This window comes from Carcharodon carcharias, chromosome 17 (assembly GCF_017639515.1).
Source record: "Carcharodon carcharias isolate sCarCar2 chromosome 17, sCarCar2.pri, whole genome shotgun sequence".
In the NCBI taxonomy this organism is placed as follows: Eukaryota; Metazoa; Chordata; class Chondrichthyes; order Lamniformes; family Lamnidae; genus Carcharodon; species Carcharodon carcharias.
In genome coordinates, this window is record NC_054483.1 from 108243560 (window position 1) to 108257011 (window position 13452).

The 13452-nt window shown below is 44.4% G+C and overlaps 1 protein-coding gene across 1 annotated transcript in view; it reads right to left on the minus strand.

The window, feature by feature from the left end:
- The window catches only part of crtac1b (cartilage acidic protein 1b), a 288806-nt gene that overhangs the window by 262286 nt on the left and 13068 nt on the right, over positions 1 to 13452 (minus strand). The gene's annotated exons all lie outside the window — the stretch shown is intronic.

A 13452-nucleotide genomic window follows, 5' to 3' on the forward strand; every position in this document is an offset into this window, starting at 1 on the left:
TAATTCTGGCCTCTTACAATCTACAGGAAGCTGAAAATTAAGCTTGGAGACATCTACCCACTACCATCCTGATTTGTGGTTCAATGTCTGGTGTGCCTGCTTTGCTGATTGAAGTGGGTCTTAATGTGTAAGCCTTGAATCAGTGAGTGGCGCTCACCTCAGCATCAGAAGGTTGTGGGTTCAAACCCTGCACCAGAGGCTTGCGTATGCACCCTCAGTGCCACACGCAGGGTGTGCTGCACTGCCAGAGATGCTGTCGTTTAAATGCGACATGAAGCCAAAGATCGTGCCTCCCACCTCAGCTGAGTGTAAAAGATCCCACGGCACTCTTCAAAAAACCCCAGGGAGGGTTCCATGGTTTTCTGGCCAAAATTTATCCATCAACCAACACCACCAGAAAAAGTTTGATTGGTAATTTATCTCACTGCCACTTCTGGAACCTTACTGTGCTCAAATTGGCTGCTGTGTTTATCCACATTACAACAACGGCTAACTTCATTTTTTTGGGATGACATGAAAGGTGCGATTTAAATGAAAGTTCCTGTTTTACTTTGAAGACGATCCCGTCCCTCCGTTTGAGAACGAGCAGGCAATTCTCCCGGTATCCTGGCCAAAACGTGTTCCTCCAAAACGACTCAATGATAAACAGGCTAACAGAAGTTTGTGCCAATCTTGCCCAGTGCAAATGCCTGCTGAGTTTGCCAGGGTGGCGACATTTCAAAATAATTCATTGGGTGAAGGGCTGAAATGTCTGACCGGCATTAGATGTGATGCAGTCTACACCATATCGTCAGCAGCGGGTCAAGAAGGCACCACCAGCTTCTCAAGGGCACTCAGGAATGGGCACCACATGCTGGCCTAGCCAGCGACACCCACATCCCCTAAATGAATAACAAGAAAAAAAGGCATAAGAACAAAGAGGCTGGAGGATGCCAACCGCTTGAGCCTGTTCTACCGTCCAGTGAGATGGTGTTTGACCTGTATCCCAACTCCTTCCACCCACCTGGGCTCCATATCCCTTAATACCCTTTGCTAGCAAAAATCCACTGTTGTCAGACTTAAAATGATCAATTAAGACAGCATCTACTACTTATAGTGAGGGAGAATTCCAGACTTCCATCACCCTTTACCTGTAGAGATTTCTCGTCATTTCTGTCCCAAATGGCTCAGCTCTGATTTGAAGATTCTGCCCCCTTGAACTAGGCTCCCCCCCAATGGTGGGAAAAGTTTCTCTCTACCTACCCTACCAACTCTTTTCAAAATCCTAAACCTTTTCATGATGAGGTCTTGTGGTGCACTGGGTAGTGTCCCTACCTCTGGGTTCAAGCCCCATTTTAAGACTTGATGGCCAAGGAAGGTGCGTTCATCATGTACATACAAAATAGGAGCAGGAGCAGGCCATTCAGCCCCTTGAGCCTGCTCCACCATTCAATAAGATCCTGGCTGAACTGTTTGCGTTTCGACTTCCACATTCCCATCTCCCTTTGATTCCCTTGCCTAACAAGAATCTATCTACCTCTGCCTTAAAAATATTCAACGACCCCACGTCCACTGTCTTCTGAGATACAGAGTTCCAAAGTCGCACAACCCTCTGGGAGAAAAAATTTCTCCTCATCTCTGTCCTAAAAGGGTGACCCTTAATTTTAAAACAGTGCCCCCCAGCTCTGGATTCACCCACAAGAGGAAACATCTTTCCACATCCACTTGTCAAGACCATTCAGTATCTTATACACTTCAATCAAATTACCCCTCACTCTTCTAAACTCCAGTGGAAACAAGTCCAGTCTGTCCAACCTCATATACAACCCGCTCGTTCCTGGTATCAATCTAGTAAACCTCCTCTGAACTGCCTCCAACATGGCCAAACAGGTTCATTATCGGCCTGTAAACTCTTCCAATGTGCCTGATGACAAGCGGTGAGAGTGGGAGAGTTCCCTGGTCAGCCATACTGCAGAAGGTAATGGCAAACCACCGCAGTACTTTGCCAAGAATAATCATGGGCCAGTCCAATGAAGTCCATAGTCACTTATGCCCTCTTAGGGCATGGTACCCTGGAGAAGGAAAAGCCTCATATAATTGATGAAGTTGGCCTTCCATTCTTGAAACTTTCTAGCCTTTGTGCTGTCTTAGGCTGTGGGCCTCAAGTCTTTACCTCCAATCACTAAAGCATGCCAAGCAGAAATGCAGGCATGAGAGAGGCCTGCTCTATATGAAGGGGACAGAGGGCAGGCTGCAAGGCAAACACTTGAATGGCTGTTAAAGCCCATCAAGCCCTAGATGAGATCAGTGATCACAAACACATCCTGAATACAAGTGCGAGTGACTCTGCGTGGTGTGTGAGATTGCGTGGGTGTGTGGCTGCGAGGAAGTGGGAAAAGTTTGAAACTGGAAAAGTAAACAGCAGTGAAGTAAGTGCCTCTCGTATTCAGATCCACACTCGAGAATTTTTCTCTTTTGAAGGTTCAAACACAAACGTGTAATTGGATTTCGCTACCTTCGAGTCTAACAAGCGATGGTCAGCCTAATATAAACTGTCAGTCACTATTAAAGCAGAGCAGCCCAATAAATTCCCATAAGGACCCCTGTGCTAATCAGAATCACCTAATCAGTAATTCATGGAAAACAACAACAATCGATTTAAACCAAAGCACCCAGAGTATTAAACAAACACAAGGGAGCAACCAGGTGTCTTAGAACACAAAAAGGAAGAAATGAAACACAACTATTCCAATGATAAGAAAGCTATAACTCATGCTTTAAGGTTGGATTGGTCAAAGTGTATAGTTACCCCTGGCCAGTTCCCTGGTGCACATTTCCCATTTACACAGGTCCCACTTACAGTTACAGCTGTGCAACTACATGAAGACCCTTACTCAGAGCAAAGTGGGCATAAGACTGATTTTTGAATGCATTGGTATCTACCTGTACGCTGGTTTACAGGCAGGAGGGTTCACTCTTTTTCTTCAGTTAATTTGAGTGAATTATAGGGGAAACTGATTCAGTTAAAGACATCTCTAAATTTGTTTCCTCACTCCTCTTAATTGACTCTCACTTGGATGTAATGAATAACGCGCCAATGTCAGTTTTAATGGGAAAATAGGTCAAGTTACTGAAGGAATCTGTCAGGTGTAATCTTTCTAAAACAAACTCGTTCATGGAATGAGGGTGTCGCTGACAAGGCCGACATTTATTACCTGGCCTTGGGTGCCCCGTGAAAGTGGTGTTGGGTTGGTTTTGATACAATGAGGCGGCTTGCTAGGCCATTTCAGAGTCAACCGCCTGGTGTGGGGACTGGAGTGACATATAGGCCCAAGGCCCAACATTCTTTAGACATGTTTTGGAGCAGCGATTAGGTATGTTTGCTCTGCCTAGGGCTTAACAGTAATGCTCGATCATCTCCTAGCGATTAAAGCAGCCAAGATGGCGTGTGGAATGATTTTACCATTGAGCATGTGTTATCATAACTTGTGTTCAACTTAATCAAAATCATTGATCTATCCATGCAAGGTATGAAAAGTTCTGTATATCGTGTACAGCTCATCTAAGTGTAATGCTCACTTTCTGTGACAATTTCCTATCATGCTGTCTCCATCATAGTTGTCCCTCCTGCTCCAATTTGTTACTTTGAACCCTATTGCTTATATTAGACTTTGACTATTTGATTCTACCCAGGAACAGGCTATTTTAATCTAGTAATATGTAATGAGGTAGGATTAATAAGAGATCTCATAGTTAAGGATCCTCTAGGGGGTAGCAATCACAACATGGTAGAATTTCAAATGCAGTTTGAGGGCGAGCAACTCGGGTCTCAAACCAGTGTCCTCAACTTAAATAAGGGCAGTTACAGAGGTATGAAGAAAGAGTTGTCTAAAGTGGCTGGGAAAATAGACTAAGGGGAAGGTCAGTGGATGAGCAGTGTCAGACATTTAAGCAGATATTTCATAACGTTCAGCAAAAATTTATCCCGGTCAAAAAGAAGGACTCGATGAGAAGGATGAACCACCTGTGGTTAACAAAGGCGGTCAAGGAGAGTATTCAGTCAAAACCTAAGGCATACAAAGCAGCAAAAACTGGTGGTAGGCCAGAGGATTGGGAATTTTTTAGGAACCAGCAGCAGAGACTAAAAAGCTAATAAAGAGGGAGAAAATTGAATATGAAAGTAAATTGGCAAGAAATATAAAAACAAACAGCAAGAGCTTCTACAGGTATATAAAAGGAAAGAGATTAGCTAAAGTGTGAGTGGGACCCTTGGAGGATGCGACTGGAGAATTGTTAACGGAGAACAGGGAAATGGCAGATAACGTAAACCAGTATTTTGAATCTGTCTTCATGGTGGAGGACACGATAAACATCCCAAAGGTATGAGAAAAGCAAAGAGTAATGGGAGGAAAGATCTTGTAACAGTCTCTATCACAAGGGACAAAGTATTTGACAAACTAATGGGACTAAAGCCAGGACCTGATGCCCCGCCTCCAAGGGTTTTAAAGGAAGTGGCTGCAGAGATAGTGGAGGCATCGGTCAAAATATTCCAGAGCTCACTGGATTCGGGGAGGATCCCAGCAGATTGGAAAACTGCTAATGTGGTGCCCCTTCAAGAAGAAAGGGAGACAAAAAGCAGGAAACTATAGGCCAGTCAGCCTTACATCTGTCATTGGGAAAATGCTACAGTCCATTATTAAGGAAGAGATAGCAGGACATTTAACGCAATCAAACAGAGTCAACATGTTTGTGAAAGGGAAACCATGTTTCACAAATTTGCTAGAGTTCTTTGAGGGTATAACAAGCAGAGTTGATAAAGGGGAACTGGTACATGTAGTGTGTTTGGATTTCCAGAAGGCATTAGATAAGATGCCACATAAAAGGTTATTGCACAAGATAGGAGCTCACAGTATTGGGGTAATGTATTAGCATGGATTGAGGATTGGTTAACACACAGAAGGCGGAGAGTCGGGATTAATGAGTCTTTTTCAGGTTGGAAAGACATAATTAGTGGAGTGCCACAAGGATCAGTCCGAGGGCTTCAATTATTTACTATCTATATTAATGACTTGGAGGAGGGGGCAGATTGTAATGTATCCAAATTTGCGGATGATACAAAAATAGGTGGGAGGACATGTGATGAGAACATAAGGAACCTGCAAGGGGATACAGACAGGTTGAGTGAGTGGACAAAAACTTGGCAGATAGAGTTTAGTGTAGGAAAGTGTGAGGTCATGCACTTTGATAGGAAAAAGCAAAAGGCAGACTATTACTTAAATGGAGAAAAACTCCAAAAAAAATACAGCACAGAGGGATCTGGGCGTTCTTGTGCATAAAACACAAAAAAGTTAGCATGCAGTTGCAGTAAGCAATTAAGAAGGCAAATGGAATTTTGGCCTGTATTGCTAGGGGTTGGAGATTAAAAATAGGGAAGTCTTGTTACACTGTATAGGGCGTTGGTGAGGCTGCACCTAGAATACTGTGTACAGTTTTGGTCCCTGCATTTAAGAAAGAATATATTGGCTTTAGAGGCTGTTCAAAAGAGATTCACTAGATTGATTCCTGGGATGAAGGGGTTGACTTATCAAGAACAGCTAAACAGGTTAGGCCTTTATTCATTGGAGGTTAGAAGAATGAGGGGTGATCTTATTGAAACTTGAAAGATTCTGAGGGGGCTTGACAGGGTAGATGTTGAGAAGATGTTTCCACTAGTGGGGGAATCTCGAACTAGGGGACATAGTTACAGAATAGGGGGACACTCATTTAAAACAGAGATGCGAAGGAATTTCTTCTCTCAGAGGATTGTGAATGTCTGGAATCCTCTACCCCAGAGAATTGTGGAGGCTAGATCACTGAAAGTGTTTAAAGAGGAGGTTGATAGACTTTTTGAAATATGGGGGAATTGAAGGCTATGAGGAGCTGGCACGAAAGAGGAGTTGAGGCCTGGGGCAGATCAGCCATGACCTTATTGAATGCCGGGGTAGACTTGAGGGGCCGAATGGCCTACTCCTGCTCCTATTTCTTATGTTTTTATGTTCTGATGTTCATAGCGGCAGGGCATCCCAAGGTGCTTTGCAGTCAATGAAGTACTTCTGAAGTGATGTCACTGTTGTGATGTGGCAGCCAGTGCATGCACAGCAAAATCCCATAAATGGCCTAATCATCCGTTTGAGTGATGCTGGTTGAGGGACTAATACGGGCCAGAGATGTGTGGAGTACTCCCCTGCTCTTCTTCAAAATAGCATCATGGGATCTCTTGTGTCCACCTGATAGAGAAACCGGGTTTAACCTCCAGCCTGAAAGTTGGCACCTCCAGCAGCACAGTAACCAAGAGAAAAGGGGGACAGGCCAAGAAAACAAATCACTAGTATGCTGACAGACTACTCCATGAAAGAGTTGGTTGGTATACCTCCCCAACTCAATAGTGTAATTAACTTCAAAGTATCGTCAGTAACAGGTAGAACAGACTGAACCGGCTCGGCCAGTAATAGGGCAAAGTCACATGAATAATTCAACTTCCTGTGTGATTGAGTGACCAACAGCTGATCCTCGAAAGAGAAAGCTTGTCTCAAGCTTAAAAAGATCCTTCACTACCACAAGAAAATAAAAGCACATGAAACAGGAGCAGCAATGAGGGTGATACAGCTCCTCGATCCTGCTCTGCCATTCAACAGGATCATCATGGCTGATCTTCTACACAGATCCGCTTTCCGGCCCATCCCCATAATCCCTTGATTGCTTTACCTTCAAAAAAAAAAATCTGTCAATCTCAGTCTTGAACGTGCTCAATGGCTGGAGCATCCACAGTTCCCTGGGGTAGCAGTGCCAACGCTCATACAGGAAACTCAGCAGCCAATCCGTGCACTGTAAGCTCCCACAATATGACTTATGATCAGATAATCTGTTTTTACGATATTTTGTTGAGGGATAAACATCGGCTGCAGACACCAGGGAAAATTCACCTGCTCTTCTTCAAAACAGTGCCCTTGTGAGCTTTCAATTCTGCCTGAGAGAACAGACAGCTTTGACATTTCACCTGAAAGAGGGCTCTGTGGTGTCAGCCTTGATTCCATTGCTCAAGCCTCTGGAGTAGGATTGAGCTCACCACCTTCTGACTTGGAGGCACAAGCGCTACCCACTGAACCACGGCTGACATTAGCCTGCCTGGGTCCAAGGCAGCACAGATCGGATTGGTTTAGGGGCTTGTGAACGATTTGAGTAGAAATTGGAAATCAGACAATGGGTGAGATGGAGAACAGGAGGTGAATGAAGATACCACACCCTCAGCCTCGGTTCCTCAGGGTGCCAACTATGCCTGGATGTATTCCTGGAGGCATCGTCACATGACCTCTAGCTTCCAACTGCCCCGCCCCCCCACTCTCCAGCCATTGGCTACCCAATACTCAACGTATCTGCCTTCCCACTGCCGACTGGAGGCACATAAGATATATAAGAAACATATAAGATTCTGAAGGGGCTTGACAGGGTAGATGCTAACAGGATATTTCCTCTTGCGGGGGCACAGTTTAAAAATAAAGGGTCTCCCATTTAAGACATAGATGAGGAGGAATTTCATCTCTCTGAGGGTCATTAGTCTTTGGAATGCTCTTTCGCAGAGAGCAATGGAGTCATTGAATATATTCAAGGCGGAGTTAGACAGATTTTTGATTGACAAGTGAGTCGAGGGTTGTGGGGCACAGACAGGAAAGTAGAGTTAAGGTTAGAGTCAGATCAGCCAAGATCTTATTGAATGGTGGAGCAGACTCGAGGGGCTGAATGGACTACTCCTGCTCCTATTTCGTATGAAATAGATTCTTCATTACCCAGTTGGGTGATCCTTGATGGTCAGTCAAAAAAGCCTACTTTCCCCATATCCTTTATTTTTCTAACTAGTAATAAAAGTGTTCAAAGATTTATTTTTAAAACAACACTCTTTTTAAGTGGTTTTTCTCCCAGGTTTTCGCCTCATTCCTGGAGACTCCAGACCCATCCTGAAGGGTTGGTAACCCTATCTCTCCCAGGGGAGGAGGATCTGTGACCGGGGTGCAAGATAAAAACCACGCAGAACGCACTGGAAACGAAATTGGTTCTTTGGAGCTGGCACAAACCTCAATTAAACTTATGGGATGATTTCAATTTTCCGTTACTCATTAGATGTGGACATCACTGGCTAGGACAGCATTTATTGCCCCTTGTTTGGAGAGCATTTAAGAGCCAACCATATTGCTGTGAGGCTGGAGTCACATGTAGGGATAGCAGATGGATTTTTACAACAATCGACAATGGCTTCATGGTCACCAATAGACTTTTTATTCCAGATTTTTATTTAAATTGAAGTCATGGTGGGATTTGAACCCAGGCTCCCCAAAGCATTAACCTGGTATCCTTGGATTGCTAGTCCAGTGATAACACCACTACACCACCACAAGGTATATAAAGAGATGTTGGATCATCAGAAGTAGATTGCACTTGAACGTTCTCACCTCATTTATCAAGGGCAAAACAACCATTTGTCAGAAATGTTAACAATAGTGATCATACAGGCAAGAATTGCATTGGGAGAGGGAGAGACTAAACTGTTGCTATTTTGAAATCGATTTGCCACTGGATTCTCGGAGCTTTTAAACAGGACATTATCTTCCTGTTTTCTATGCTTGTTCTTCCACAATTTACTTGATTAATAAAATATCGACTATTAACGTCTTGCGTGGGAACCCACACATTGGCAAAGTTGCTATTTAAACTTTTGTCTTCATTTTTTAAGCATGGCGCTTAATAATGAAGCAGCCTTGAACTTTGTAAATATTTTAAGATTATTTTGCTTCTCCCTTGGATGGCAGCAGTTTACTCATTTATCTTCTGTAGGCCGCTTTCTCATTAAGAGTGAGCATCAAAAATACCGTACACTGACGGCCATAGCCTGCGTACAATTTGATTAATTAGATCTGCAAAGCTGAATTAACTGTATGAAATTGTACTGTTCAAACAAATAAAATGGGTTCCGGTGAAGGATCCACACCAGAATCATTAACCTGCCTATTCTTTCCGTGGCTATTTGTCCATGAAAAAATATTCATCAGTTTATCCTCATTTATTTCGAAGCGAGACAGTGAAATGCAGTGACTTGGGTGGATGTTGCTGTTGGTGTTTATTTTACTACTGTAATTGACCGGAACTCTTGCGCATCCCCCACTTCCTTCACACCATCATTGGCGGCTGTTCCTTCAGCTGCTTAGGCCCTAAGCCCTGGTACTCGCTCCCTGACCCTCTCCACCACTCTCCTCCTTTAAGGGCAGAATTTAGCTGTCGGCGGGCAGGCAGCCCAACTCCGCCGCCGAAACGGGGCCCGCCGCCATTTTGAGTGGGCGGGCCAATTAAGGTCTGCCCAGCGGATTGCCCGATGGGAAGCGCTATGCCCAAATCCCCAACTGTCAAAGTGCGCTCTTTCACGCATGTACACGCAAGAGCGCATACCTCCCTGAGACTAAGTGCCGTCTCAGGGAGATTAGTGACAGAGTACAAAACGTGAAAAATAAAAATATTATTAACATGCCCCCCTCATGTGACAATGTCACACGAGATGGGACATGTTGACGACAAACTCATAAAATTTATTAAATTTTTTACCAAACGGTAATGAAACTTCATCCCGCCAGTGGATGAAGCTTCATTAATAATCTACAGGCCCCTGGGGCTCCTGTCCTGCCCGCCAGCCTTAAGGTTGGAGAGGCAGGGCATTTAACTATCTTAACGAGCCTGTCAATGGCCTTAATTGGCCATTGACAGGTCGGCGGACGGACAGCTGATTTCGCTGTCCACCCGCCTTCCCCAATATTTAAATGGACTGGGTTGATGTCGGGGGTTCCTCCTGATGTCATCCCGCGTCATTTTCCCCTTGGCGTGCGCCCCCCCCCCCCCCCCCCCACCCCCCGCCAAATCGCCAAGGGGAAAATCCTGGCCTAAGACACAATTTATAACCCACTACTTTCACCAAGCTTTTGATCCAAAAGTCTCCTCCTTTGGCTCGGGGGGGGTCAAGATTTTTTGTCTAATGTAAACTCCTGCGAAGCAACTTGGCTTTTTAAAAAAAATTATTTTAAAGGTGTTATATAAATCCAAATTGCCGTCACTTGAAAGAGAAAGGGGGGGAAGAAAGGAAAAAGTGGCAGAGAAAGAAAACAAAACATAAAGAGGTGGCACCACAAAGACAGAGCAAGAGGGAGACAGAGCAAGAAGGAATGCTAGATAGTGAAAGAACATGTATTTACAAAGCACCTTGAACGATTTGCCAAAGTCTTTCACATACAATGGGTGAGTATGAATTGTGATGACAGCTTTCTATTCGAAATAATCCAAAACGTTTCTCACTAAGACCATGTATAAAGAAAAAAACCCTCCATTAATTTACCTAACAAATGAAACAATCTGCCAGAAGCTACACCACACATACCTCCTGGTTTAATTGCTTTTGATTTTATTGTAGAGTTAACCTCAGAAACAGTGTGCTGTGACAGCAACAGGACTAATGGATGTGGACTATATACAACAGGCCGAAAGACCTTTAATGACCTATTTATGGAAAGTTGGTGGTGAGGTGATTTGTAACCCTTCCGATACTGAGCACAACAGACAGCGTGAACAAATCAAGCTACTAACTGTTCCGGTATTTCCATTCAATTTCCATAAGAAATAGGAGCTGGAGCTGTAGTCAGCCAGTCAGCCCTTTGGACTTGTCCCATTATTCAAGGCTCCTTAGACAGCATCTTCCAAACCCACCACCGCTACAACCTAGAAGGACAAGGGCAGCAGGCACATGGTGACATCACCACCTGGGAAGTTCCCCTCCAAGCCGCTCACCATCCTGACTTGGAAATATTTCGCCGTTCCTTCACTGTCACTGGGTCAAAGTCCTGGAACTCCCTCCCTAACAGCACTGTGGGTGTACCTACACCACAGGGACTGCAGCGGTTCAAGAAGGCAGCTCACCACCACCTTCTCGAGGGGCAATTAGTGATGGGCAATAAATGCTGGCCTAGCCAGCAATGCCTACATCCCAAGGACAAATAAAGAAAGAAATAAGCTCATGGCTGATCCTTCTACCTCAACTCCACCTTCATACACTATCCCCATATCCCTAAATTTCCAATTTCAAAATTTAGACCTGAAAGTCTATCGTCCTCTGACTTGAATGCACTCAACGATTGAGTATACACAATCCTCCAGGGTAGAAAATTCATGGAATTATAGAATCATTGAATACAGAAGAGGAACATTCAGCCCATCATTCCTGTACTGGCTCTTTGAAAGAGCTATCCAAATAATCCCATTCCCCTGCTCTTCTCCCCATCACCCTGCGAGTTTCTCCTTTTGAAACACATAGCAAATTCCCTTCTACAAGTTGTTATTGAATTTGCTTCAATTGCCCTTTCAGGCAGCGCATCCCAGAAAGTGAAACATTATCAAACAGATTGATATTCAGTTATTAGCGCTTCCCTCAATCCTCCCTTGTCGCTGCTCCTCCCCCACCTTAAAATTATCGATGATACTGGAAAAGTACAAGTTGATCAGTCACCAAGAGTCCAAAGCCGTTTGAATGCAGAAGCAGCTAAAGAATTGTTCTTTCCCTCTGCATGTTTTTTTTTTCCCACTTCAATCTTGCAAGGTAATTGCTTTGGGTCAGCAGGCATTTTGTGAAACGTTCATGCTGCAGTGAACCTCTGAAACTCTACTCCAGTAAGATGGCAAATCTAAGGTGATGAGTTCAACATTCAGTCAAGAGACTGAGGTGAAGAAAGGAGAGGGATGGAAGGAAGGAAAGGAGGAAAGAACCAGCTTGCATTACTATAGCACCTTTCACAACCCCAGGATATCCCAAAGTCACAGAAATGTTACAGCGGAGAGAGAGGCCATTCAGCCCATCGTGTCCGCACTGGCTCTCCAAATGATCATTTCACCTAGTGCCAATCTCCTGCCTTCTTCTTGTAACCCTGCACATTCTTCCTTTTCAGATAACAGTCTAATTCCCTTTTGAGTGCCTCGATTGAACATGCCTTTCAGGCAGTGCATTCCAAGCCTTAACCACTCGCTGCATGAAAAAGCTTTTTCTCATATCTCATTCGCTTCTTTTGCCTATTAATCTCAAAGTGCTTTACAGCCAATAAAGTACTTTTGAAGCGTTATAACGTAGGGAAATGCAGCAGACAATTCACACACAGCAGTGTTATAAAGGAAAGATAATCTGCTTCTTAGCGATGTTGGTTGAAGCCAGGACAATGGAGAAAACTCCCCTGCTCTTTGCCACAATAAAGCCACTGAATCTTTTGCGTCTACCTGAGAGAATCAAGCAAATTGACAGCACAGAAGGAGGCCATTTTGTCCATCGTGTCTGTGATGGCCAAAACAGTGCTAACCAGCCAAATCCCACCTTACACTCCTAGTCCAATGACCTGTAGGTTACAACACTTCAAACGCATATCCAAGTACTTTTTAAATGTTATGAGGATTTCTGCCTCTATTGCCCTTTCAGGCAGTGAGCCCCAAACTCCCACCACCCACTGGGTGAAAAAAATTCTCCTCAACTCCCCATTAATCTTTCTCTCAAAGAAAGTCTATGTTTCTTGAAGACTGCTCACAGAAACAGGTCCTATCCACTCTATTTAGGCCCCACATAACTGTATACAGCTCAATTAAACCACCCCTCAGCCTCCTCTGTTTCAGAGGAAACCACCCCATCCTATCTCGATTTCCCCTCAGAGCTAAAACTCTCCATTACTGGCAACATCCTCATAAATTTCCTCTCTAGCGCGATCAGGTCCTTCTGGTAATGTGGTAGCCAGGACCGTGCACAGTGCTCTAGTTGCTGTCTCACTGGTGTCGTATACGGTTCCAACATAATCTCCCTGCCCTACGACTAGTAAATGAAAGCATCCCTTGTGTCGTCTTGACCAACTTATTTACCTGCCCTGCTACCAGCTTCAAGGATTGGTGGGCATGCACTCCAAGGTCCCTCTGTCCCTCTGCACTTCTCAGTAACCTGCCACTTATTGTGCATTCCCTTGCCATATTTGCCCTCTCCAGTGCATTACCTCGCACTTCTCTGGATTGTGCTCCATTGGCTGCTGTTCCATCCGCCTGACCAGTCCACTGATATCTTCCTGCAGTCCACAGCTTACATCACGGCCCATTTTCATATCAGCTGCAAACCTCTTAATCAAGCTCCCTACATTTAGGTCTAAACCATTGATATATGGCATGAAAAAGTGGGACCTAGTACTCAGGCCTGTGGAATCCCAATTGAAACAGCCATCCAGTCACAAAAACACCTGCCGATCACTGCCCTTTGCTCCCTGCCAATAAACCAATTTTGGATCCAACTTTATCCCATGAGCATTTACTTTTCTGACCAGTCTGCCTTGAGGGACCTTGTTAAAAGCCGTGTTAAAATCCATGCAGGCGGCATCAAATCTACTCATC